At 39.4% G+C, this 27,711-nt stretch overlaps 1 long non-coding RNA gene across 1 annotated transcript in view; it reads left to right on the top strand.

The window, feature by feature from the left end:
* Positions 1 to 27,711, top strand: part of LOC308257607 — a 266,935-nt gene that overhangs the window by 175,883 nt on the left and 63,341 nt on the right. The window contains exon 2 of the long non-coding RNA XR_013961618.1: positions 23,520 to 23,689. This is a non-coding gene — a long non-coding RNA (uncharacterized lncRNA). The remainder of the gene's footprint in view (positions 1 to 23,519; positions 23,690 to 27,711) is intronic.

Raw genomic sequence — 27,711 nt, 5'->3', positions numbered from 1 at the left:
TCAGACAACAGTTGTATCTGTACCACAAATCCTCCATATTTAAAAAAAACACAAACAGGTAAAAGTATTAAATCTTTAACTACTGATCTGAAAAATCCTGGATTTTTCATATTAAACCTGAACCTTGAACAATAAACAGCAATGCAAACTCTTTCCAAGTTTTCCTGTTCCCTCCATAGACAAGCAGTAGTTTCTTCAGCCCTGGCTACCCTAGCAGATCTGAAGGATCACAGCCATGACGGTGGCAGCCTACCGTTGACACTGAACTTGTGGTTAATTGTGGAGTTCTGCCACAAAACCACCTCACTACCACAAGCTGGATTCTTGCCCAGGAGAACGACAAACTGCCAGGCCAACCAATATACAGAAGGCAGCAAGAGCAAACTGCCTTTTACCCCAGACAGCAGTCATTTCTGGATTCCAAATAGAGCCAGAAGCAGAGAACACCAAAGAAAAATTTAGAAGTATGCTTTCTCCACTAAACCTAGTTCAAATATATTCACATTGTTTTACAAGACAAGCTCAAAAATATTCACCCATTATCTGACATCATCAATGAAGTGTGAGCGTATTCATTAGTAAAATTTAAAAATAAGCATTGAGATTGGACATAAAATTATAGTTATACTAGAGGCCTGGTGCACGGGTGGGGTCCAGCTGCCCTGCCCCATGGTGGGGGTGCGGGGAGGGGCCATGGGCAGTTGGCAAGCTGGCCCCGCCCCCTGGTCAAACTCCTGGTTGAACTCCCGAACTCCTGGATCGAGGGGACAATTTGCATATTGGCCTTTTATTATACTAGGGTATAGGATTGTTAATTACTAAGTGAACCATCTGCCTATGATTGTTGCAAATAGGAGCAAATAATGTGTCTTTGTGTGTGTTACTGAGCTGCACACAGCAGCATGACAGCTCTGGGAACTTTGAAAGGCAGGGCAGCACGCTGGGGAGGAAGGAAACTTTAGCATCAGTCAGATCTGGTTACCCTTTGTAGCTGTGTGACCTTGGAGATTACTGAATGTCTCATGTTACCTACCTCATCTACAAAATGGGGATAACAATGTCCACCTCATAGGGTCATTGTTATGGATTAAATTAAACTAATATGACTTTAACAATGACTAGATACTCAGTAAGTGTAAATTTGATTCATCCTTCTTACACCCTATCCTCTTCTTTATCCCTCCCCAACCTTTCAGGACTTTACAGGATCTTATCACTTCTGAGTTTTGCCAAGAAGATTCCCCAGGTTACATCATTTGTTCAACTTGGTTTCAAGGCTTGCTTTCAATGACATTTTGTTCAACTAAGCTTCTTATCTATGCAATCAAATAAAAGAGGTAAATTAGCAGATCTCATCACAAGGCAAGTGCTACAGAAATTTTAATGAATACTGTAAATGCAAAAAAATTAATACATTAATTTTTAAAGTAATGGCTGCATGTTAGTATCATAATTTTGTGAGCCTACATATCTTATGTCTCATTTTGCTGAAAAGAGTAACTTGGAGTAACAGAAAAAAAATCAAACCTTAATAACCAATGCTGTCCATAATGGCATTAAACATAGCGAAGACAAGAAAACATCTATGCTTAAAAAATTTATTCATTCATTCAGCATGTGCCAACCATTGCCCTAGATACTAAAAGTACAAATATGAATAAGATATAGTCCCTGCCCTCAGTTTGGTGGGGGAAAATATGTAAACAAGTGTAGCACAGTATGAAATGCTCAAATATAGCTCTGACCAAGTACACTGGTGAGACAAAGAGAAGTTCACAGATGAAGGATGCTAGCCTGGATATTAAAAAATAAATAGGGGTTTCCAAGTAGACAAGAAGGTAGAGCATTCCAGACAGAGAACAGTATTTGCAAAGACACAGAGACATAAAACAGCGTGGACATTTCAGAGCTAACTTGGGAGGGAGGGAATAGAGAAATGAGACTGGATGCATGGGTAGATATCAAATCATGGGGAGCCCTGTAAGCTGTCCTGGGGAGCCTGGAATTTATCCTGTAAGTGATAAGGAACTGTTAAAGATTTTTAATCAGGGAACAGGTATAGTCAATTTTTTCTGGCATGCTTAATTTTAATGTGCATTTTAAATCTCAATGCTGATACTGCATGAAGAATGGTTTGGAAGAATGTGAAACCAAAGCCAGGAAAACCATTTAAGAAATCTTAATTACAGGCCAGATGAAGCTAAACTTCTGAAAGACAAGGGCAGTAAGTCTGGAAAGGAAGAATTTAATTAATAGATAGCAAATACAGAACTTTCTGATCAATTCCATAGAGGGAAAAGAGAGTGCCCTAAGTCTAGCTTAGGAACTAGAATATCTTGTAGTCATTAACCAGGATAAGAAGTACTAGAGAAGTCACAGAGTAAAGACCATGGGTTTCATTATGAACAGGATGAATCCAAGTTGAGATGTTTCTGGATAGTTGGATATACAAGTCTGAAGTTCAAGAGAGCAGTCTGGATTACAGACATAGTTTGGAGGGCTGGGGTGGAACCCTGGGAGGAAAATGAGACATTCCCCCAGGAGAGTACATAGTGTGAGAAGAGAAGAAGATCAATGTCTGTACTTTGAGGAATACTAACATATAAGGGACAAGGAACAAAGAATTGCTCAAAAGGATGACTGTAAAGGAAGTGGCAACATTAGAAAGAGAATCAGGCAAGAATGGTGTTACATACCAAAGTAAGGAAGTTTCAAGAAGGGGGACAACAAAACACAATGCAACATCCTAAAAGGAGGAGAACAGGAAAGTGTCCACGTCATTGTCAACCCCATGTGGAACAGTTGCTGTGGTGGAAGCAGAAGCCAGATTGCAGTGGATTGAGGAATGAATTAATATTTATGTTGACATTAAGAAAGGTTTCATTCTAGAAAGTCTAGTCAGGAAAAAGCTGTACCTTTAGTCACATCGTTTTCTTTGTTCGTTTTAGCTAAAGAACATAAATAGCTTGCTGATACAATATAAAGATCACACACACACATTTTCTCCTGTATAAAGAAATAAAACTGACTCCCCTTAACGGAAGACCTATTTACATTTTTATAAATAGGAATTATAAACTAGCACTTACTTTGTATTCATAGTAGTGTCCAATAAATAAAGGGATAAGAAGACAGTGAGGTTACTTAGAAAAAATGCTATTATATTTTGTATAATAAACAAATATCTGACATAGCACTGAGAGATTTTTTAACGAAGCAGTTGTTATCCAGCTTTAATAAGCAGTGCAATCAAAAATAAAAAGGTGGTGCAATCTTGGTCTGGTTCTTCTTTTTTTTTTTTTTCCTTGTAGTCTCTTTGAAGTCAGTGAGAAATCATTATGAAAAAACTTGGATGACAAGATCTTTTAATGGTCTTGTTCAACATTCTTTATTTAATATCGTGATATTTTTATCAGCCCTGGCAATAGTAAACAAGTCAGTAGCTCTAATGAAAAAGCAAAGTGTAGATTTGTATATTTAGAGAAATTTTTTAACTATCTGGTCAGCTTTCAGACAAAAGCAAGTGTTTTTTAATGTCCTTTTTCCTGCTAAATAACTAGGATTCATTGCAGTGCAGCAGTTAGCCTAACATGAGTCTTCACTAGAATTATGCTTGGACGGTTCCCAGTGACAACTCTCTAGCCTGGTTTGGTGCTTTGGTAACTATATTAAAGGTAAGTGCAAACTGTGAAAAATAACAAGAACCCTTATATAAATTCAAGGTTTTAATACTGTCTTTTGGGGCTGTGTAATCATGCTTAAAAGGATGACTAACATCCACTCTAATATGGACAAGACTTTAAACCAATGAAAACTATGTGTTGTTTTTTTTTTAAACACTAAACCCGACGGTATGGCTGATTTTATTCCTTCCTTTGCGATCCCTCCTTTTTACAGGTGAAAAGGTTTATATCAGATTTCCTCTCATTATAACCTCTCAAATGTTGTCTGGACCAGCAACCCACTCTCTCTAAACAAATACCAGCCAACCAGGAAACCATGAAGTTTTATTGTGCTATAAAATAGACCAGACATTTCCAAACCTTCATAGGAATGAACCTGACTAAATCTTTACTAAAAATAATTTCAAAATAAACTGTAGGCTCCAAGTTTCTCCAACAATCAAAATTCCTCCTCCTTCATCAACGTCATTCTCAAGTTCTTGACTCTTTCAGAACTATATCACAAGCAGTTTCTCTGGCCAAAATTCATAGTAAGAATTAAAGAGTCCACTTGATTTCATTACTGGGATATAAGACTCGAGAAAAATGCTAGCTTCATTCCTTGCAGACATTTACATTTATCAAAATTCTATTTCCAATTTTCCTGTATACTACCAGACCCTAAATCATGAGCTACTTCTTGCAGTATATCAAGAGTATAGAATGAATTTTTCAAAGAACTAAGTCAGAACTTCAGCTTGAGAAAATAGATTTCCTTTGATTCAATTTGGCAAATATTTAAGCTCTGTTCTAGGTACCCTTAAGGAATGCATGTTGAATGCATGGGTAAATGTTGCACGTGTGTATGTAGCATATGTGTATGTGTTTGGGGATGGATCAGTTGTCAAAGGCCAGCAGGGAAAAAGACACACACAAATAACTATGATGCAAAATGGAATATAACAAGAGATAGCTAGATTGCAATGGGGATCTGGAAAGGTGACACAAAGTATGTAGGACTTAGAGTCCAACTTAACCCTGGCCCATGTGACTTAGTTGGTAGAATGTCATCCCATGCACCAAAAGGTCACTGTTTCAATTCCCAGTCAGGGCACATGCCCAGGTTGTGGGTTCGGTCACCCATTGGGGCATGTATGGGAGGCATCGATGTTTCTCTAGCTCTCCCTCTCCCTTCCTCTCTCTCTAAAAAGACAATAAAAACACCTATGTTTTTAAAGGTCCATCTTAAAGGATGAGTAGAATTTAAAGATGATAAAGGAGGGCATTGCAAGGAAGAAAAAAAAAAAGAACATAAAAGTGAAGAAAGTGTTCATGGAACTACTATTTTATCAGAACATGAAGAATGATAAAAAAATTTAAATTATGATCATATAAGATCCTCTAATCTTCTATGTCTAATCCTCACAATAACATGAAAGTAGAAATTGGGGCATGAAGAGATTAAATAATTTGGCAAAGATTACACATCCAGTAATTGGTGGAGCCAGGATTTACCCAGGTAGTGTGACTCCAAATCTTCTATGTGCTTCCCATTGTATCAGCAATTATTAAACTTCAGTACACAAAAATCAGCTAGATAACTTTTACCCAATGGTAAAAATGCAGACTGCTGAACCCCAATCCCAAACATTCTGATTTGGTTAACCCCAGATGGGACTGAGGAATCTGCATTTCTACCAAGTGATCCTGATGCAGGAGGTCTGGGAATCACGTTATCCAGAGATAGGACAGGGCAGTATTTAGTAGGATCTAGGCAGGAGTGGGCAAACTTTTTGACTCGAGGGCCACAATGGGTTCTTAAACTGGACCGGAGGGCCGGAACAAAAGCATGGATGGAGTGTTTGTGTGAACTAATATAAATTCAAAGAAAAGGAGCGGAGGGGAGAGCAAGAGAACCGGATAGAACAGCAGGATCCGGCCCGCGGGCCGTAGTTTGCCCACGGCTGATTCTAGAGTGACCTTGTACATACTTACTGATTAGTGTTATATACTGAATTTTGTCCCCCTAAAATTCATATGACAAAATCCTATCTCCCAATGTGACTGTATTTGCAGATAGGGCCTTTAGAGAGGCAATTAAGGTTAAATGAGGTCAAAAGGGTGGGCCCTGATCTGAAATGACTGGTGTTTTTATAAGAAGAGGGAGATTCACCTGGAATGTGCCTGCACAGAGAACAAGTCATGACAGAATATGGCAAGATGATGGCCACCTGCAAGCCAAGGAGGGAGGCCTCAGGAGAAACCAACCCTGCCGGCACCTTGATCTTGGACTTACAACTCCCAGAACTGTGTTGTTTAAGTCACCCGGTCTGTGGTATTTTCTTATGGTAGCCCTAGTAGACTAATTCAATGAGTTAAATTATCTTCCTGATTCTCTTAAATCACATACATCCATCATATATCAGAAGCTATGCCAAAGAAATTCCCTAATTATCATCACTATCATGAAAGCTCACATCTACATGACATCTTATAATTTACAAAGCCTTTTTACATGCTCTGTTGCACATGGACTTTGCAACAACCTCTGAGGTAAGCAAGACTCATTAAGGTAATAGAACTTGTCCAGGTTTCTGACAAGTTGGAGTGTTGAATTCAGCTCTTCTGATCCCAAATCTTAAGCGTACTTTTCCTACAGCACACATACCATAAAGTATAGTTATTATATAAAACACCTATCTGGGCAAATGTGTTTTTTTTTTAGCTCTAGAGAATAAACACCTAAGGAATTGATATGGCTCAGGAATTCAAAAGATGTACCCAAACATTAATAGCAAAGATAAGATCAGAATACTATACAAGATTCCTAATGTCCAGTTCTCATACCTAACAATTGACTGGACAATAATAAAATTCTCCCATTTATATAGATTGAGATTATGCTTTGGGTTAGGGCACACACTTTTTAAAAAAATAAATATTTTTATTGATTTCACAGAGGAAGGGAGAGGAGAGAGAAATAGAAACAGCAATGATGAGAGAGAATCATTGATTGGCTGCCTCCTGCACGCTCCACACTGGGGGTCCAGCCCACAAACCAGGCATATGCCCTGACTGGGAATCAAACCATGACCTCCTGGTTCATAGATTGATGCTCAACCACTGAACCATGCCAGCCAGGCTAAGACACACTCTTTTTTTTTTTTTTTTGGCAGTATTATATATTTTTTTCTTTATTAAGGTATTACATGTGTCCTCATCCCCCCATTCCCCCACCCCCACCCCCCTGCTCATGCCCTCAACTCCCTGGTGTCTGTGTCCATTGGTTAGGCTTATATGCATGCATACAAGTCCTTTGGTTGATCTCTCCCCCTTACCCCCATCCTCCCCTACCTTCCCACTGAGGTTTGACGGCCTGATCAAAGCCTCTCTGTCTGTGGATCTGTTTTTGTTCATCAGTTTATGTTGTTCATTATATTCCACAAATGAGTAAGATCATATGATATTTATCTTTCTCCAACTGACTTATTTTGCTTAGCATAATGCTCCAGGTCCATCCATGCTGTTGCAAATGGTAGGAGTTCCTTCCTTTTTACAGCAGCGTAGTATTCTATTGTGTAGATGTACCACAGTTTTTAAACCACTCATCTGCTGATGGGCACTTAGGCTGTTTCCAAATCTTAGCTATTGTAAATTGTGCTATGAACATAGGGGTGCATATATCCTTTCTGATTGGTGTTTCTAGTTTCTTGGGATATATTCCTAGGAGTGGGATCACTGGGTCAAATGGGAGTTCCATTTTTAGTTTTTTGAGGAAACTCCATAATGTTCTCCACAGTGGCTTCATCAGTCTGCATTCCCACCAGCAGTGCATGAGGGTTTCTTTTTCTCAGCATCCTCTCCAGCACTTGTCTTTTTTTAAAAAAAACTTGGCGTGGCTTTATTAATATTAGACTTAGTATATCTTCCTGCTTTTTAGAGCACAGAATATTATCAATGATAAAAAGGGTCATTTCATCCTGATAAAAGGGTCAATTCATTAAGAAGATATAACAAGACTAAAAGCTTACTTGTCATTTATTGGTTTGTTGATGATAGCCATTTTGACAACTGTGAGATGGCACTTCATTGTCATTTTCATTTGCATCTCTCAGATGATTAGCGACTTTGAGCATGTTTTCATGTCTCTTGGCCTTCTGTATGTCCTCTTTTGAAAAGTATCTATTTAGGTCCATTGCCCATTTTTTTTTTTTATTGGATTGTTTATCTTCCTTTTTTTAAGTTGTATGAGTTCCCTGTAAATGTTGGAGCTTAAACCCTTATCAGAAATAACATTGGCAAATATGTTCTCCCATGCAGCGGGCTTTCTTGTTGTTTTGTTGATGGTTTATTTTGCTGTGCAGAAGCTCTTTATTTTGATGTAGTCCCATTTGTTTATTTTCTCTTTAGTTTCCATTGCCCTAGGAGCTGTATCAGTAAAGATATTGCTACGACATATGTCTGAGATTTTGCTGCCTGTGGATTCCTCTAAGATTTTTATGGTTTCCCATCTTAAGTTGGTGATCTAGTTTCATTTTGTTTTTGCATGTATCTGCCCAATTTTCCCAACACCATTTATTGAAGAGACTGTCTTGGCCCCATTGTATGCTCTTGCCTCCTTTGTCAAATATTGAGCATAGTGGTTTGGGTCGATTTCTGGGTTCTCTATCCTATTCCATTGGTCTATATGCCTGTTCTTGTGCCGGTACCAGGCAGTTTTGAGAACAGTGGCTTTGTAATATAGCTTGATATCTGGTATTGAGATCCCTCTTACTTTGTTCTTCTTTCTCAGAATTGTTGCACCTATTTGGGGTCTTTTTTTTTTTTTAAATATATTTTTATTGATTTTTTACAGAGAGGAAGCGAGAGGGATAGAGAGTTAGAAACATCGATCAGAGAGAAACATCGATCAGCTGCCTCCTGCACACCTCCTACTGGGGATGTGCCCGCAACCAAGGTACATGCCCTTGACCGGAATCGAACCTGGGACCCTTCGGTTCGCAGGCCGACGCTCTATCCACTGAGCCAAACCGGTTAGGGCTCTTCTTTTTTTTTTTATTCCAGATGAATTTTTAGAGAGTTCATTCTAGGTCTGTGAAATATGCCAATGGTATTTTAATGGGGAGTGCACTGAATCTAAAGATTGCTTTGGGTAGTATGGACATTTTAATGATGTTGATTCTACCAATCCATGAACATGGTATGTCCTTCCATCTGTTTATGTCCTCCTCTATCTATTTTTTCAGTGTCCTGTAGTTTTCTGAGTATAGGTCTTTTACCTCCTTATTCCTAGGTATCTTAATTTTTTGGGGTCCAATGGTAAATGGGACTGTTTTTTAAATCTCTCTTTCTGTAATTTCACTATTGGTGTATAAAAATGTAAGGCACACATTTTTTTAGAGGTTTTCTTGTAATAGCTATAGGTTTGCTCAGATGCCAAGTGTTACAAATTTGCAGAATACCAGACTGTACAATGGACTACATCTTAAGTAATAATAAACACTGTAAATAGGGGGAAAAAAAGTGAAAGAGCAGTTAAAGATGGAGGAAGTGATTACTTTCATTTCCTTTTGCTAGCACTTCTCCTTTTTGGGGTAGCAAACATAATAAAGTAAATGTGAATTGGTATTTGCATACAACAATGGAAACATTACCTGAACACTTGCTAGAGATCCAGAATAGGAAGTAGATGCTAAACTAAGCCTTTCTTGTTCATACTATTTTCCTGTTAGTTAATTTCCCCAGTGGCATTATGTCAGTTTGTGTCCTCTGAGAAGCATATGCCAACATGGACTTAGACATGCATTAGATTTTCTGGGAAATGCCTGCAAAGGATAAAGAAATGAAAGACAGAGAAAGCAGGGAGAGCCTTCAAACTGTGATGCAAGTCTGGCATCAATGAAAGAGGGCGGGGAAGAAAAGAGGATTAGGTAGGAAGCACTTTACACTACAGCACAGTTCTAAGGAAGTTTCAATCAGGCCAATGGGGAGTCCTTGAGACAGAGTCACATTTTGAAGAAATCTCTGTCTCACAGGAATGGGCTGGCATTAGTACCACTGCAGTGCTCTCATTGGCTAGGAAAAGCCCAAGGGAAGTGTTGGCTCAGTGTAAAAATTGGTGGATCCAAAAGGTAGGGGTTGGATCCAATAGTCAATTATGCTCCCCTCAGCAAAATTTGAGTGGCACATTTTCATGGCTGCCACAGTCCACCCCATGCTGTAGAAAAATCTGCTTCCCTGTGCAGATTTAGGGAACACATCCTCCAGGGTTCCTATGGGCCTTTCCTCCTGAAAGAAAACTTAGAAGGAGGTTAGTGAGATGAACCAGAGCCTCCATTGCTGTGGTTGGCCTTGGGGCTGTACCAGGTACTCATCCTCTCCTTCCTCTATTGTTCATTCTAAATCCCATCACCCTCAGCTGTCATCTTGGCAAGTCTTGGTTGTTTCCCTCATGGTGTGACCCAAACAAACCTTCATTCCTGATGGATCTTATTCCTTGGCAATCAGACCCTTTTCAAGTCAGGGTTGCTGCCCATGTCCATTCACAGTACACAATGGTCAAAGGAGTACCAGAGGCTTCCAAGCAAATCACTTGAGTTCCATACCTATTTCTATCCCTGTATGTAAAAGTAATACTACCTCTTCATAATGATTGGGGTTTATTACCTGTCAAGATGGTGACTCCTCTTCTTACTTGCTGGTGTCAACACAAGGAGCCTAAAATTCCCTGGCAGTATTCACAGCTTATAGTTAAATGAGGCACTTGCTCTGTCCCCTGACAAGAGTGCATTCCTTCTGGGACCAGAACCACCAGCCCTACAGAGCCCAGAGTTGCAGGTACAGGAAACACAAAAATCCGCCAGTGGATTATGGGAAGTGATGGGAAGTGGGGCCATTTCTGATTCTACCTCTTGGTGTCCATTGTGTTCTTCCTGCTGAAGACATGGCACCATATAGAAGAAGTCTCTGATTTAGCCTGGATCCCCATGTCATCCACCACAATTACAACAGCTCCCATCCCCTAGCTCATACCTATGGTTAAAGGGGATTGGGAGAGTTCCCATATAACCAGCTGAAGCAGGAGGAAAAAGCCTGAGCTTTGGTCTGAAAAGGATGGCACTGCATCCTTTCAGTGTGTTGCTTCTGAGCTGTGCCTTTAGAAGGCTAGTCCAGTTGGATGTCTCTAAATGGTGCAGTATATGATATGGTTAGTGCATCTCCATAGCTATGAGTCCAATCCTGCACCTCCTTCACAGTGAAGCAGGTCCCCTGTTCAGATGTTTTTTGTGTGGGATTCCATACCTGTGAATCAGGCATTCTTTAAGGTGCCATATTGTGGTGTTGGCTGTGGCATTGCAATCATGAAAGACAAGACTGCACTCAGAATAGGTATCTATCCCTGTGAGGACAAACCACTTGCTCTTGTAGTTGACTTACTACCAAGTGGCCAGTTGGTCTCAACAAGAAATAATGATAGTCCAATTGGCGTGGCTCAATGGTTGAGTAGACTTATGAACCAGAAGGTCACGGTTCAATTCCCTGTCAGGACACATGACTGGATTGCAGGCTCAATCCCCAGTAAGGGGCATGCAGGAGGCAGAGAATCAATGATTCTCTCTCATCATTGGTGTTTCTATCTCTCCCTCTCCCTTCCTCTCTGAAATCAATAAAAATACATTTTTTAAAAAAGAAATAATGATATATCAGCATTGGTCTCTGTTGCTGATAGGTAGAATATTCAGAAGCAGCAAAAGCTAGCTCAGCTTTGGTAATGAAAAGTTCATGCTATTGGATCCATGCCATAGCCTGTCTCTGCTATCATGGCAACTTTGTCCATATGCCCATATTGGCAGTTCCAGGGTGGCCAATGCTTATGCCCACTGATTCAGTTATTATATCTACTTAGTAATTCAGTACCTCTTCCATTGTGGATGCTTTCTGTTGGGTTGTAATATATGATACAAAACTCTTCATGTTCATCTATGTGCCTCTACCTTCTTGTCTCCAATTCTTTTCTTTCCAGGCCACTTCCCATATCTTTATATACTGGGCCAATTCTCATTCCACAAAAAGTAAGTGATTAGGGGCTCTGTTCACAGCTCCACCCATTGGGAAGACTACCCCTCCACTCTCTTTCAAGGCTATCCTTGAATGTGGCTATAATGCAGGAGTGGTCCATTTCTATCTTGTACCCATATACAGAACAGACCCATCCATAAATCAAGGTTAGGCTCTTACTTCTCCTTCAGTTGGTCATATAGGACTCCCCATAGGGCCATAGGAGCAAGCCGAGGACCAGTACTATTGTGAGTGACATGCAGCTCAGGACTATCTGCTCATGTAGTTTATTGTGTCCTCTCTAATGCTTGGGCTCAATCTCAGATGTATCATTTCCATATTACCATGGACTAGTGCTGGGCCTATCCAATTTATGATTTGATACATCTGACAGAACCCTTAGTGCTCCGTGCAGTGTTTTGCCTCTGCCAGGCCCAATAACTCACCAAGAGCTATTTCTCCAAAGGAATATATTTCTGTGCTGTAAATGGCATGGTCTTGCTCCAGAATCCCAGAGGCCTGCATCATCATTCTCCCAATGGGTTTGCCATAAGATACTGCATCTTTCCCCACCACTAATACCTCCAACACTGTAAGATTCTCTGGTTTGTATTGCCCAAGTGGTGAGGCTATTTGCACTGTAGTGTGGACCTCACCACTCAAAGCTGGCAGCTTTCTATGTCAGTATGTGGATTAGTATTTGTAAGTTTGGAATGTGTTGCATCCAGAACCCAAAGAAGCTTACTGGGCACTGTGTTTCCTCCTTTGTGGTAGCAAATGCAAGATGCAGTAATTTTCTTTTACTTTGAAGGAGATATTTGTCATGTTTATGACCACTGGACCCCTAAAAATTTCACTAAAGTGTCAGATACCTGAATCATTATTTTATTGATTTTTTTTTTTTTAGAGAGAAGAAGGGAAGGGGAAAGAGAGAGAGAAAAATTTGTTGTTCCACTTATGTACGGATTCATTGATTGATTCTTGTATGCACCCTGACTGAGGATCAAACCCGGAACCTTGGCATATCAGGACAACACTCTAATCAACTGAGCTACCCGGCTAGGGCCAGATTCCTGAATCTTTATAGGATTTATCTTCAACGCTCTGGAACACTGTGTCTTATCACGATCTTCAGCATACCAGCCACTTCTTGCTCATCCTCAGTAATCAGCATGATGCCACCATTACCCAGGCCGTCCAGACCCCTCAATGCCCAGATGCCACTCAATGGGATGTCCAGGCAGTCCAGATCCCTTCAGTGTATATTATAACAGAGAGCAGGAGAGTAAATATAGCCCAGAGGCAAAAGCTTAAATGAATATTGTCTGCCCCACAGGAGTCTAAACTATTTCTGACTCTCCCTTTTAATTGGAATAGAAAGGAATGCATTTGCCATATAGATTGCTACATGCTATGTGCCTGAAGCCTTATTATTATGCTCTATCAACTATACGATGTCCAACAAATCAGCTGCAATTGGAGCTACTAATTGCTTGACGCTGAACTCCTAAAAGTTGGGTATTCAGCCTTATATATTTTCTTATCTAGAGCTCCTAGGACAGAACTGAGCACTTAGCAGACATTCTATATATAGGGTTATTGTGAGGACTAAATGAGTTACTAAATATAAAGTGTCTACAACAGTGCCTGGCTCCTAAACACACTCATTATCTCCTATTAATTTTATTTTTCCAGGTCATAGAGAGCCATCAGAGATGATAGAGACGGGACATCAGGCTAACCCCTTGACTAGAGTTTTAAATGAAATATGAGAGATGGGAGTTTCCCTTTAAAGTGAAAGTGCCCAGAATATTTTTCCTTAGGATCTGAAGTTTCCAAGGTAAACACAAAAGAAAAATTATTGTAAAGCTGGGAAGAAATAACTGCTTATAGAAACAGACATTTAAATTGATAGGAAAAAATGGTGGTTACTATATACCAATTCTTTACCAATGTTGCTGTATTTGAAGAAATCTTAAAGTTGAAATCTTGACAAATGCTTCTCACTAATAATAAAATGAAAAATAATCTTGAAATAAAATGAATAAATGCACTTGTCCTCAGCAGACATCTGACAAAAATGATCTTTTCCATTACCTAAATGTCTGTTTCTATATATATAAAAAATAACACATACATTCACATTTTTCGTCTATGTCTGAAATAGGTCAGTGTAAAATCCAGTACAAGAAATTGAAAAAACATACAGGCCACACACACACACACACACACACACACACACACACACACACTCTTCCAGTCTTTCTTAGGACAAATATGCTCTTGCATAATACTGTCTGTGATTGAGAGGATTCAAAGCCTTTATCATTTGCATTAGCTTTTAATGATCTTGATGATTCTCAGGGAACTCAAGTCTCATTTAACTTCCCCAACAATTGTCACGTAAGAGCTATGAAGTAATTGCAGGGTCTCTAAGAAGGGATCCAGCCTTGCTACTTTTAAGAGAGCTAGGAAAAGGGTGTTGGATGAGGTTTAGACAGGGCTTCTTTCATCCGCAAAAAAACAACAACAAAAAACTGAGCCTCAATGACAAGTTTCCAGTATTCACTCTCAGATATCAATATGTTATCTCACAACTAGGCTTAGATGACCTCAAAACTTAAGAAACTGCCTTGTCTTATTGTCAGTGTCTCTATCATAACAGAGCCTTCCTGCACAGAATCACCAGACTGAATTTATTCCACCAGTGAGTCAGTTGCTTATTAGCGCTTTTGACATCCAGATGGTTTGAGACAAAGGCTAAACCAGGGGTAACTCCCAAGTGTAACCAGTGGAAACTCTCTTTTGCTGAGGGACTCTCGTCTACTGGGCTCTGGGCCAGCACATGGGCTTCTTTCGCAACCTCCCAATACTGCTGTGGCCATTTCTATAACCCTCGTAAGTTGTGTCACCTGAGAGGCCAAGAGTTAAACTGGCTGTACAGTCTGAACTGTGAAGGTTGGAAGTAAATCCAAGTGGACCAATAGCCTGGATCTGTTTCATGAATAAACAGAGGACTTCAGGCCTGGGACCCTATAAAGTTAAGTCAATATTAGTTAGAGAGGAAATCCTGTTTGTTCTTTCTTCTGCTATAGTTGCTTTAAAAAAAAACACAAAAAAAACAAAACCAAAAACACAAGTAGAGCTTTATGATGCTACAAACACCATTTAAAACATACACATACACGTACACACAAGCATATTTATAACCAAATAGAAATAAAATCATGATGCCTTTACTATTATGTACATGAGAGTTAAAGATATTTTCCCGATACTTTTCAAAAATAGAACTTAAGATGTTTTTATTTATAGGAAATACTCATCTGGGTTCTGATACCATCTAGTCACCTTATCCAAAAATGATAAAGAGAAGTAAGTGATTGCTATTAAAACCCTTTAGTTCTGCTTATATGGCACAACAAGGTCTGAATAATCCAGTGTTCAAACTTCTAGGGTACCAGAACAGTGATTTCTAACCTTTTTCAAGTTGTAGCATTCTATCTTGTGTTTCTTAGATGTCAAAACTGTTCCTCCTGTGATACCATCCTCCATAGCCCAATCAAAAAGTATTATATGAAATTTTTAAAAAACCACTTAAATAAATTTTAATCTTGTAGGGTTTTGTTTTGATGTTGGTTTAAAAAAATTCCTCTTCTCTGAAGCCTGAGTCACCTTAAAGCTTGGGCTAGGAATTAACCTCTCCTGCTGCTATATTCTTTTAGCTCTTTATATAAACCTATATTACAGTATTTTAACATTGTATTTTTTCTGGTTAACTCTCAATCTTTCTCCCTTACTTAAATGCAAGGACTGTGTTATATTCAACTTCTTTCCAGAATTTTGAGCACAGTGCCTAACACAGAGGAAGATTCAATAAATATTAGTTGAATGAATGAGTGAATGACTGAACAGTGCCCTTGGAGGCAGAAACACACCGAGGATGTAAAAATACAAAACAGGGAATAATTATTCTAGTAGTTTAAAGATGGGCCATACAAGATCCTCTGTTCTAGAACTGGATACAGAACACTTTATAAATGGTGAAATCTTACATAATGTCACTGTTACTTATTATTTAGCAGCCCTCAGGCAATGGTTTCTGAATTTGAGAATCAACAATCTATGAAAATAAGAATGAATCTGACTTACTGGAATAGGAAGATAATGGAAGAATGAGTAAAAGGAAGCAAATTGACACGAAGTTGTGCTATAACACAGGGAGAGCCCAGTTTTGGAAAACTGGGTCTTGCTTAAGTTTTTCTTAATTATTCATTTCTGTGTCTTGGTTTATAAATGACCATTTCTCCAGGTGCTTAGGATTTGGACAATTCCTTATAGCATTCCCAGAAATATGTGTTACCAGGTATAAAATACGCAGGCTTGACCGGTCAAGGAAACGTGTGTTACATTTGGATAACTCTATTGAGAGGTTAAAATAACTGACGTATTTGAAGTGACCATTGGTAGTAAGCTTCAGCGGTTCTGGAAGATGCAATAAAAATAGCAGGGCAATTTGACAAGCTACTGTAGTTCAAATAGATGTTAGTCTAGCCAAAGTTCACAATTATGTCAATGAAGCTGGATTCCATCAAGTTAATAAGTAACTAAGGAAATAGTTAATTGAGATACAATCACAAGCCAGAAAAACAGGATAAATTAAAGAAGTAAGAGGAATAATTACATTTCTCGATAGTCACATGCTATCAGACAGCAGAATCTGATGTCTGGAAGTTAAAGCAGTCAGTATTTCAAAATGGAAAAAAAAGGCCATAGGCTATGGCATGAGTAATTCCATAAAGTCAGTCAAATGAGAATCTTTCTGAAAAGCAGATGATATCTGCCCCAAAGCAAATTGCCTAAAACTACTGGAATATAGCTACTATGTTACAAGCATCATCTGTGCAAGGTCACACTGCTAGTAAGTTGCAAAGTGGGTTTTCAGAATCAGGTTGAATGACACCAAAGTCCATGCCCTCTTTCTGCTGGAGAAGGCAATACCAAGGTACCTGTTGAGCTGCCAGGCTGTGTTGTTCCTTACTACCTTTTCCGATTCCAGTTTCAGAAAAGCCAGGAAGAGCAGCAGCAGTAAGTAGGAAGCTTTCAGCTTGTTCAGCTCACCTGCTAAGCCCTTACATTCTATATAATAAAGTGGTAATATGCATATTGACCGTCACACCCTTGCACAAGATGGCCGCGCCATGTGGTCACAAGATGGCCACCACAAGATGGCCGGCAGGGGAGGGCAGCTGTGGGCGATCAGGCCAGCAGGGAGGGCAGTTAGGGGTGACCAGGCCGGCCAGGGAGGACAGTTGGGGGCGACCGGGCTTGCAGGGGAGGGAGGGCAGTTGGGGGGGAACCACACCTTTAGGGGAGGGCAGTTAGGGGCGACCAGGCCTACAGGGGAGGGCAGTTGGGGGTTATCGGGCTGGCAGGGGAGGGCAGTTGGGAGCAACAGGGCCAGCAGGAGAGGGCATTTGGAGGTGATTGGGCCAGCAGGGGAGCAGTTAGGCGTCGATCAGGCTGGCAGGGGAGTGGTTAGGGGGTGATCAGGCTGGCAGGCAGGCAAGCGGTTGGGAGCCAGCAGTGCTGGATTGTGAGAAGGATGTCCCAGATTGGAGAGGGTGCAGGCTGGGCTGAGGGACACCCCCGCCCCCCCTCCCTGTGTATGCATTTTGTGCACCGGGCCTCTAGTTAAAAATAAAAGCCAGGAATTAAAGAGGTTGAGGATGAACTCAAACCAAGAAGCTAAAGTTCTAAAGCAGCTAACCTATATCTGAGTTAACAATGAATCTTTCTGTGTATTAATTTCTTCCGTATTTTCTGGAAATTAGAGAAAAGTATCTATGTGTTCATTCTCTCACTTAACAAGCAATTATTCAGTGTGTACCATCTGGCAGTTGCTGCAGATCCAGAGATTAACAGAAAAAGGATTTCTGCAGTTAAGAAGTGTATAGGCGAGGAAGGAAAAGGGAGATGGAAACAGACAAGCAAATAGTTATGGTGCAATGTGGCATTGATATTTAGAACTAAAAATAATAATAAGTAGTAGTAAATATAGGGACATGAAATTAGGGGGGAAATCTCTCATCCCAATTTCTTATGTTTCCTTCCAGGGAGTAAGTGGCTCCATTAATGTAATACCTCTAAACTTCCTCCAGCCCTCAACTCTTTTCCTCCCAGGAGAGGAGACTTTACTTAATCTGATTGTTGAGTATGAAAAAAGAAAGTGGGCATACATAGGCAAGCCACTGCTTATCCTCTCTGCTCTTCCTTGTCCCAAGTTTTCCAGAGACAGGTCACGTAAGGAAGCCTGCATAAACTCAGCACTGTCTGTGACTAGGGGTTCACTATTAGGAACCCTTCTTGTTCATAGGTACAAGTCATGTTCTCCAACATCAGTTTCATCTATAACCAAAGTGTTATATCTCAAGAGGTAATGTAGCGTAGGGGTTAGATGTGTAGACTCCAGAGCCAAACTGGCTAATACTCCAGATTTGCCATTTAATAATGGCCATGTGGCTTTGGGCAAATTACTTAACCTTCCTGTGCTTCAATTCCTCCACCTACAAAATGGGACTAAGACTCAGAAGTTGTTGTAAAGTTTGAGTTACCATGTATAAAGCACTTGGTGTTCACACTTCCAGTTACAAAGTAAGTGCTCTAGAAGTTTGAGCTATCATTTCTATTGTCGTTATTATTTTTTACTCCCTCTGTATTCATCTTTTATTTCTCAGTTTGTTAGAAAACCTGGATAGGAATGAGAAGTGCTATTTATTGGGATCTTCCAACTCTCACCTCCAACAGTTATAGAACTTTAAGAAATCTTACACAGATCTTAGCCATTGCCCTTTAGCTCATAGTTCTTGGTCCCCTTACTGGATGAAATTTGGATATCAGTGGCTATAAAATGCCAGGCCAAGCATCGCAGACTTTAGTTCTAGTTGGACTGAGATTGACAAAGCTAATTAGTTAGTTGGGCCAGATTTCTCAGTCCTGCTTTCTGGTTTTCCTTTCAAGTATAGACTCCCTTTTCAATCAGATTGACTCCACTGATCAAGGCAGGCAGGCAGTTCAAAGATTACTCCCATGTTCCTCAGGTGTTCTGCACATTCCAGACATCCCTCCTTGCTCTGGCGCCTGCATGTCCTACCCTGGCCTTTGCAAAGCCTAGAGTAGACAGGTACTTTTCTACCTAGTCACAAGGATTCTTTCCCTGGATTCAGACCTACTATAAGGAGTTTAATAGAATAAATGGACGTGGAGGCAAAAATAATTGGAATACAACGTGCTAAGTACAGTTGAGGAGATATCTAAACGGTGACATAGGAGTGAACCAGTCAGGACAGGAAATAGATGGCATACTCAAAAGGAGTGATTAAAGGGAGTTTAATAAAGAATTTATTTACAAAGATGGAGGCAGAGTTAGAAATAATTAGGCATCAACAATAAGAAATTACTCCCTGAACAGGCAAAGGAAAGGAGCTATTACCAAAATTCAGAAAGAAAGCTCTAGCTATAAGGGAGTTCTACCCAACAGGAACTCTTTCAATAGATGCAGCCCCTGCCAATCCAAGACCTAGGAGGAAGGGAGTTAGGGAAATATTATTACAATCTTACTCTCTTCTCCCCTCTGAACTTCTTTCAGGGCCTCCCATTGTTCAAATCCACCAGAAAGTCAGAGGGTAGGAAAACCTGGTTAATGCTGTTCAAAGAGGTCAGTCCCCAAGGTCCTACTTAGGGCAGGTGAAAAATGGTAGTGAGGGGATCTAGAGGGCAAAAAGAACAGCCCAGTACAAAGTGTGGAGGTACAAATTCTTCCAGAGGCCTTCAAAGATGACCTTTAGAGAAGATGGTATTTGAGCTAAGTCCTGAAAGATAAGTATGGGTTTACCAAGTAGAGAAGTGAATTCTAGACAAAGAGATAGCATATTCATTCGTCATAGATATAAAAAGAGCATGCATGGGATAGTTAGGAGAGCAATCCCATTTGGTAGAAGCATGTAATACTTTTGGGAAGATGGGTCTGAAAAAACAAAAACCTTTAGGACTAGATTATAAAGGTTCTTATGACATGCTAAGGTGATGGGACTCAATCCTGTGGTTAATGAGGGGATCCATTCAAAGAATTTCAGAGGGAGAGTGACATAAACATATTTAAATTAGAAAAAGATATTTTAATGGCAGTACAGAGAATGGAGTAGCATAGTGACAGACCAGAAGCAGGAAGGTCATTCTGGAGGTCTTTGCAATAGTCCAGGAAAGATAAAGGTGAGTGTCTCTATAGCAGTGACATTTGTAATGCAGCAAAGATTCTGAAGATAAAATTAACAGTACTTGATGACCTAATAACTATGAGTGCCAGCAAAGACAGGCTCTAGATGAGTATCCAATTTCTAGATTGAGAAACTAGGTCAATGGTGGTACTATTAATTACAAGAAGGATTTCAAGAAGACCAGGTTTATGGAATATAACATAGAGTTCAGCTTTATACGTACTGAGTGTGTTGTGCCTGTGGAGCACTATTGGGAAAATGTCTAGTTGGCAATGGATAACAGATGACCAGGACTCTGAAGAGTGACTTAGGAGCCAGATATACAGTTTGGGGAACAACTATTTTCTGTAGACTATGTAAAATATAGCCACCAGATTTTTCTCAACCTCTGTAACTAACAAAGGAAAAAATATGACTCCACATATAATGAAATAAATGATTTAAATAATCCCTGCTGTTGCTCCTTGTCTTTGGGAAGAGTTTTACATTTGTTTGTTAGTAATAGAGACTCACCACTCAGAATTGCATGGTAGTTTAGGAGTGTTCTTTAATTAACAAAGAAACAAACAACCTTCAGTTTTGAAAATGGAGTGCTACTTGCTCCTTATAGTTAAGCTCATTTGTTTTATAAATAAACTCTAAGTTTCCCATAGCAGCTTTATTTTATTATAGAAACCTGTATCTCAGTGACATGTAATTGTTCTTCCACTGAGGCATTTGGTAATAAATACTGTGTCCATACAGCAAAGTACTTTCCCTCATAGTAGGTACAGAATAAATGTTTACTGGATGAATGGGTGGTAGACAGATGGATAAATGAAAGCAATAGATTATATAATGTTAATTTTGTTAGGAGTTTGATATATGCATATAAGTTTGTAAAAAACATCATCAAGGGAGAATTAGAAACTGTCTAGTTTTGCTTCATCAGTGGAAGAGAGCCATCATTAGGCAACAGAATTTTTTCCTTTGCATCCAGCTGCCTTAACCATCTTACTTAAGAACTAAAATACTTTTCTTACAGTTCCTTGCTATATTAAATGATTATAGGATCATATGAACAGGGTCTTACAACTCTACTTCTTTTGAATAGTTCCAGCATAATTATTTTGAAATTTTAGAAATTCAGTTATGTGAAACCAATGGAAGTTTACTCTTAATAGAACATAATGAAGCACAAGTAAAATCAATTTATTTTTTACTCCTGACTATATATATGATCAATATATGATTTAATATACCTATTAAAAATTGTAAAATGATTGGCTAATCTCTATTTTATTAAAATCCTCTTTTCAAAATTTATCCAAAATAACTTTAGGAAAAAATGTTCTGCTCTGGTGGCTGTCCTTCTTGGGAAATTTGGAATGAGTCATTAATACACTACATACCATGCCCTGGATTTTAATGTCGTTTCTTTGTCATCAATGGGCACTATCAACACTGCACCTTTTATCACTCATCCATCCAATCCTTCTAACCCATGTAACAAGTGGAAAGATTTATTTCCAACTGCTGCCTCTCTAAAGAATGAAGTGCAGATACATGTGGTCTAAAGAGAACTGGACCTCAAGTTAAATCATAACACTGCCCAGGCACCCACAGATCATATGATCTCTGGGTAAACAGGGCCGACCTCTAAATGCCTGAGTCAAAGGTAACAGGAAGATCCAGGCGTACCAAAGATGCTTGGACAAACATAACCTTTCATTGAATATTTAAAATACCTGTATTTTATCTCTAATCTGTCTCCTAACAGGCCCAGTCCATGTCCTAGTCACCTGTGTATTTTTCTCAGCACCTAGCACAATGTCTGTTGTTAGAATGAAATGAGAAATTGCCCCATACGTAATTTTTCCTTTCTAATTTTTTATATTATCCAATTTTTCTTTAATGAATATAAACTGCTTATATAATAAAAATAATTAACAGTCTCAATATCTGTTTGTGTTTTAAGATGTATATTTTATATAAATCTATGATATTGTGTATATATATGTTATACATATATAAAATCATACTTATAATTAAAGGAAAGTAAGGAAATAGTTTAAAACTGACTTGTGAATCAGCACATAATACATTTTCAACATCTTAAGGTAATTTTTTAGTTACAGAATATTTAAATACTAAATATGTATTTGTATTATTCTAAAAATTGGTTAGCAAAAACTGAAATGAATGTTTTGATTGTTTTCTTATGACACAACTGGGTGAAAAGCAGAACTACACAGAAGTTTCATAATAAAACTCCAAACCACATTAGACTTGTCTATTGTCAGGTTCTGTTACATTCCCCCTAACTCAACCCAGACTCCCTGAGGTTGGCAAACAGGGCAAAGTTTGAGTCAAAACCACGCCCTTCCTTTGAGCTTTTGGGATACACTTGGAATTCTGGGAGAAACCAAAAGAAACAGCAGTTTTTTTCCTCCAGATGTGGCAAGTCTGTCACTTTCAGTGGTTATTCAAATTTCAAACTCAGCCCCAACAAGTAAGAGCAGTTGCCCGGGAGGAGAAGAAGGGAACGGGCAGGAGAATCCCAAGGTTCTTTTCCACTCAGAACAAAATGTTGATATTGTAAGATTCCCTAGGAGAAGGAGCAAGTTAGGAAGAAGGCAGGGCAAAGAGGGAGGGAGTAGTGGGAGGGAGGAACCAATGAGAAGAGTGTGTCCTAAACAAAGATTAGGATTAATCCAATTCTGTTGTCCTGAGATCCAAGAAAAAAAGTTTACATTTGATGAAATAGTGTTCATTTGCCTAAAGGCTGGTTCCATGTCTGAAGCAGGTTGTATTCATCGATGATCATTAAAAGGACAATTTAATACTCAGAGTTTTATTCTTAAGAAAAAAAACTCCTGAAAAAAAATCCAATATTGTAGATTTTGCTTGGTTGTCCTACTTCTATCATATATGCTTTTTCTTTAGCTAGTTCTGTAAATAATGTTTATCTTAATTTTTCAATTCTTTTTCTGTTTATAATAGTCAACATTTGTTGAGTAATGACCTCTATTCAGGCACTGTGTTAAGTATTTCACATACTTCTTTTTTTTAAATCATCACCTGAGGATATTTTTTCCCATTGATTTTTAGAGGGAGTGGAAAGGGGAGGGGAGTGAGGGGGTGGGGGGAGGGAGAGAGAGAGAGAGAGAGAGAGAGAGAGAGAGAGAGAGAGAGATTGGTTGCCTCATGCACATGCCCTGACTGGGGCCAGAGATTGAATCTGCAATCGAGGTATGTACCCTTGACCAGGAATTGAATCCATGACCTTTTAGTCCACAGACCGACACTGTAACCACTAAGAAAAACTGGCCAGGCTATATACTTTTATGGGGAAGCACTCCCCACTCCAGTATTTCCTCTCATATAGGAGAACATCCATTAGAGTAATCTTTCTGGCCTGTATACACTTACTACTTCCAAGGACAGTGAGAAGAAACTTTGATGAGTCTAGGATGAGGATCAGGGCACCAAATAAAGGTCAAGTATAACTGATGTTCCTTTCCCCTTCTCCATTCTCTTTCAGATATTCCAGCCTGCAAAACAAATGTGTGCTAGTCTGCTCTCAGGAGACCAGCAGCAGAGTGGTAAAGATCCTGCCCCTACAAGGCAATAAGTCAAGTCCAGGACTGGGATGGATACTGATCTACTATGAAACTCTCTCCTGAGAATACTATGCAGCTGTGAGAAATGAAGGTGAGAATTTCTTTGCTTTTGGCAAAGATAGAATGCATAGATTTCATGTCTCACTATGGGAGACCCCCACAAAGCAAAACTTAGAGGGGTATGTAAGAAAAATGCATGCCTGGGCCAGAAATCAAAAGGAGCGACAAAGAAAAAGTGTGTGAGGAAGCAAAAGAAAGCTGATACTTGAATCCATCAAACAGTAGTAGCCTTACCATAGGTAGAGAAAGAAAGGGAACAATCTAAAAAACAGGTTGAACTGTTCTATACTGAGATGAGTCTTTCTGAAAAATAGCAGTGGAACATAGGTAACAGAAACTGACCGGGCCCATAGGGGCGCAGGTTCAAAAGCAGCTTTAATTAAGGTCTTTGCTGAGGGTGATGTATCCTGTTGAAGCAGCTGTAGGAAGCAGGAGAAGTCATCCATAGGAGACAGGTGTCTATTCATGGCAAGAGGTAAAGGGAACAATCCCTGTGGCTCAGAATTGACGAACTGTTCATAAGATATCTTGAAGGTTATTTAACTAGACAGAGCCCCACTCATTTCAGCAAGGGATGCTAGAAACATGGGACTCAATGGGAAAGGGAAATTGAGACATTTTGAAGATGTTAGACAGGAAGGAAAGGTCCTTCAAGTAAAGCTTATTGACCAGGGCTGCCATCATGTGAAGATTTTTAAACGTTTTTAGAAGCCAGGAGTGTCACAGATGCCACTCCCTCAGAAGGGAGACTGTATACAGAGGTGGCTCTTCCTCTCAGATTGGAAGTGAACGATTAACTTTTTGATGGATGATTTCTCTCAATTGAGTTTTAAGCTCACAACTTCTCAACTCCAAAAATTGGAAGTGACTACCATCGAACTATATACAGAAACACAACCTCTCACTGCTATCACCGTGGTCCAAGCCACAATCATCTCTTCCCTAGATCATTGCAATAGCTTTCTAAAAGACCTTCCTGTATTTGACCCCTTTCAATCTCTTCTCAACACAGCATCCAAGGTGATCTTAGTTCCAGTTGATAATCTGCTCTGAACCCTCCACGGGCTTCCCAGCTCATCAGAGCAAATGCTAACAAGGCTCCACATGGCATGTCCCTCTGATCTCATCCCTTATCATTTCCCACCTTGCTCGCTCTACTCCAGCCACACGGCCTCCTTTGCTGTTTGTTAAAAACTCTAGGAACACTCCTGCCTTTAGCCTTTGCATTTGTCATTTCCTCTACCCTAAATGATCGTTCCCTTCCTAAATATCTTCCTACCTTACTCTTTAACATCCTCTAGGTTTTGATTCAAAATTGCCTTCCCTGATTATCCTAGCTAAAATTTTAATCCACTCACTGTGTCAGAACTTCTTTTTATTTGTTTTTTTCTCCTTATCATGACACTAACGTCTTACATATTTTATTCTTTATCCCGTTTAAAGAAAATCGCCCTAACCGGTTTGGCTCAGTGGATAGAGCGTCGGCCTGTGGACTGAAGGGTCCCAGGTTCGATTCCGGTCAAGGGCATGTACCTTGGTTGCGGGCACATCCCCAGTAGGGGGTATGCAGGAGGCAGCTGATCGATGTTTCTCTCTCATCGATGTTTCTGGCTCTCTATCCCTCTCCCTTCCTCTCTGTAAAAAATCAATAAAACATATTAAAAAAAAAAAAAAAAGAAAATCTTCCCTGTTAGTGTGCAGTTTTGCTCCATGAAGGTAAGGACTACTTTTGTTTATATAATTCATGGCTAGAATACCTACTGGAACATAGTAGGTGTTAAAAAATTATTTGAGATATGAACTAATGAATCTTGGTGAGACAAAAACTTGGATTATCTCCACCTTAATTCTGATATATTTGATACAGTCTTTGGTGTTACCAAATGGTATGATCTGGAAGCATAATTTTCCTGTGGTAACTGTATTATGATCTAGGGATTAGCTTTCCTTTTATTTATTTATTCATTTTTATTTTTATTTTTTTTTAGAGAGAGAAACATCAATTTGTTGTTCTATTTAGTTATGCATTCATTGGTTGCTTCTTGTATGTGCCCTGACCAGGAATTGAACCCGAAATCTGGGATCTAATTTTTAATCATGACATGTGAAGTATCTTTGTTTGTTTCTTTTGTTTTTTGTTAATCCTCACCCTAGGACATTTTTCCATTAATTTTTGTTATTTTCTTTTAGAGAGAGTGGAAGAGAGAGGGAAAGACAGAGAGAAACATCAATGTTAGAGAAACACATCGATTGGTTACCTCCTAAATAAGCCCTGACCAGGGCCTGGGCCAGGGAGGAGCCTGCAACTGAGATATGTGCCCTTGACCGGAATCGAACCTGGGACCCTTTGGTCCGCAGACCGACGCCCTATCCACTGAGCAAAACAGGCTAGGGCTTAAGTATCTTATTGTTAGTATATTTTTACTTTTATTGGAGTACCTTTGTCTATTGATAACATTGTGGGACCTTTGATGAACTCTATACATGTTGTAGCCATAAAATGCACTGCTCAGACATTTGTCTTTGGGATCTTAATGGACAGACAACATCTGGATCTAGCACCATGTTCACCCTGAGGCCACCTTTCCCACCAGCTGCTCCTAGCTAATGACTGAGGGTGGCTAGGTACTAGAGCAGGCCCAATCCATAAAACTCCTCCAACAAGTGACGCTGGCTCAAGGACTTCCCCTCAGCCATGAACTTTCTAGGAACTGCACTATAGTCTAAGATTCTTCCTATCCAGTCTTACTCCCTTCTTCCTCTTTTTGCACAGATGTCAGACCATGGTTTGAAGGTTCTCCTTGCCTTATACGTATCCCTCTCCCAATAAACTTCGTACGTGTCTGGTTCCTCTTTGGTACCTGCTTCTCAGCAGGTAATTAATATGTAATTAGACAAATCGGCTATACATAATTTGGGTTGGAAAATAAGAACTTGATTTTCAGCCTTGGGTACAATGTTGTTTCCAAGTTAACTTACTAAATGTACTCATCTGGCCTATTTCAGAGCATTCTGAGGACAAGAGTAACACTACTGACCTGGAGTACACTAGGAGGACCCACAGAGGAGCATGAATAGCATTGGGGGAATATCCTCATGAAAGTGAGAATAGGACTATCCTGAGAGTCTGCTGACCTCTTCCCTACAAGAGAACAGTCATAGCCTGGTTGAGTATAGGCTAAATGGTCAGTGCCAATAGATTAAGAAAGCAAAAGTGTAGGAAATGTTAAGGGGTAAAACTTTCCCCTGACTCCCATGTTTTCCTTGTAGAAGCTTCACTAATGTAATACTCGTGTCCACTTTCTGTCAATACCTCTTACTCCTCCCCAGAGAAAGAGGAGTGACTTTTCTTCTTGATATACTAGGGAGAAAAAATTTTAAATGCCTTCCTAAGCTCTTTTAACTTGGGATCCATAGAGAGCATGCATTATATCCTGCTTCCCACAACACACGATTCATAGAGGCAGGCTCTGTACGGGGAAACCAGCAGGTTCAACTCTACCTAATGTCTGGCTAGTGTTCCATATTAGGAAACCTATTGTTGCCATACAACTAAGCCACATGTTCAGTCCTAGCTTTTAGAAGTGTAGCAGGTGATATTTTGACCACCAGATATCTTCTCCTTTAAAAAAAAAAAAAAAATCTCAGAACTAATTCTGAAAGCCAGTGGTGAGGAGATATTTTTCCCCCTTTTTACCTAGGAGGAAACTGAGATATATTGAGCAAAGTAACTTTCCCAAGATCACACAGTAACAAATGGCAGAGTTAGAATTCAAGTAGAAGTTGAGTTCTTAGCTTCTATGCTTTTTAATTTTGTCATTTCTTATTATAGCTGTATTTTAATGATGAAAGCTTTTGATACAAATTAAAAACATACCACTAGTGGATACATGTGGAGTGTTGATAAGGCTATGTCATGTAGTCTCCAATTTATTTTTCTTAGATTGTTTTTAAACTTTTAAGTTATCACATTTGAAATCTCATTGAATGTCTTAACAAATACTTCAAGAAAAGGTTGTTTGAAGGAAAACATAACCTCCAATTATCTTATTC

This window comes from Plecotus auritus (genome assembly GCF_963455305.1).
Source record: "Plecotus auritus genome assembly, chromosome: 9".
Taxonomy (NCBI): domain Eukaryota; kingdom Metazoa; phylum Chordata; class Mammalia; order Chiroptera; family Vespertilionidae; genus Plecotus; species Plecotus auritus.
This window is presented reverse-complemented; position numbering and strand designations above follow the sequence as displayed.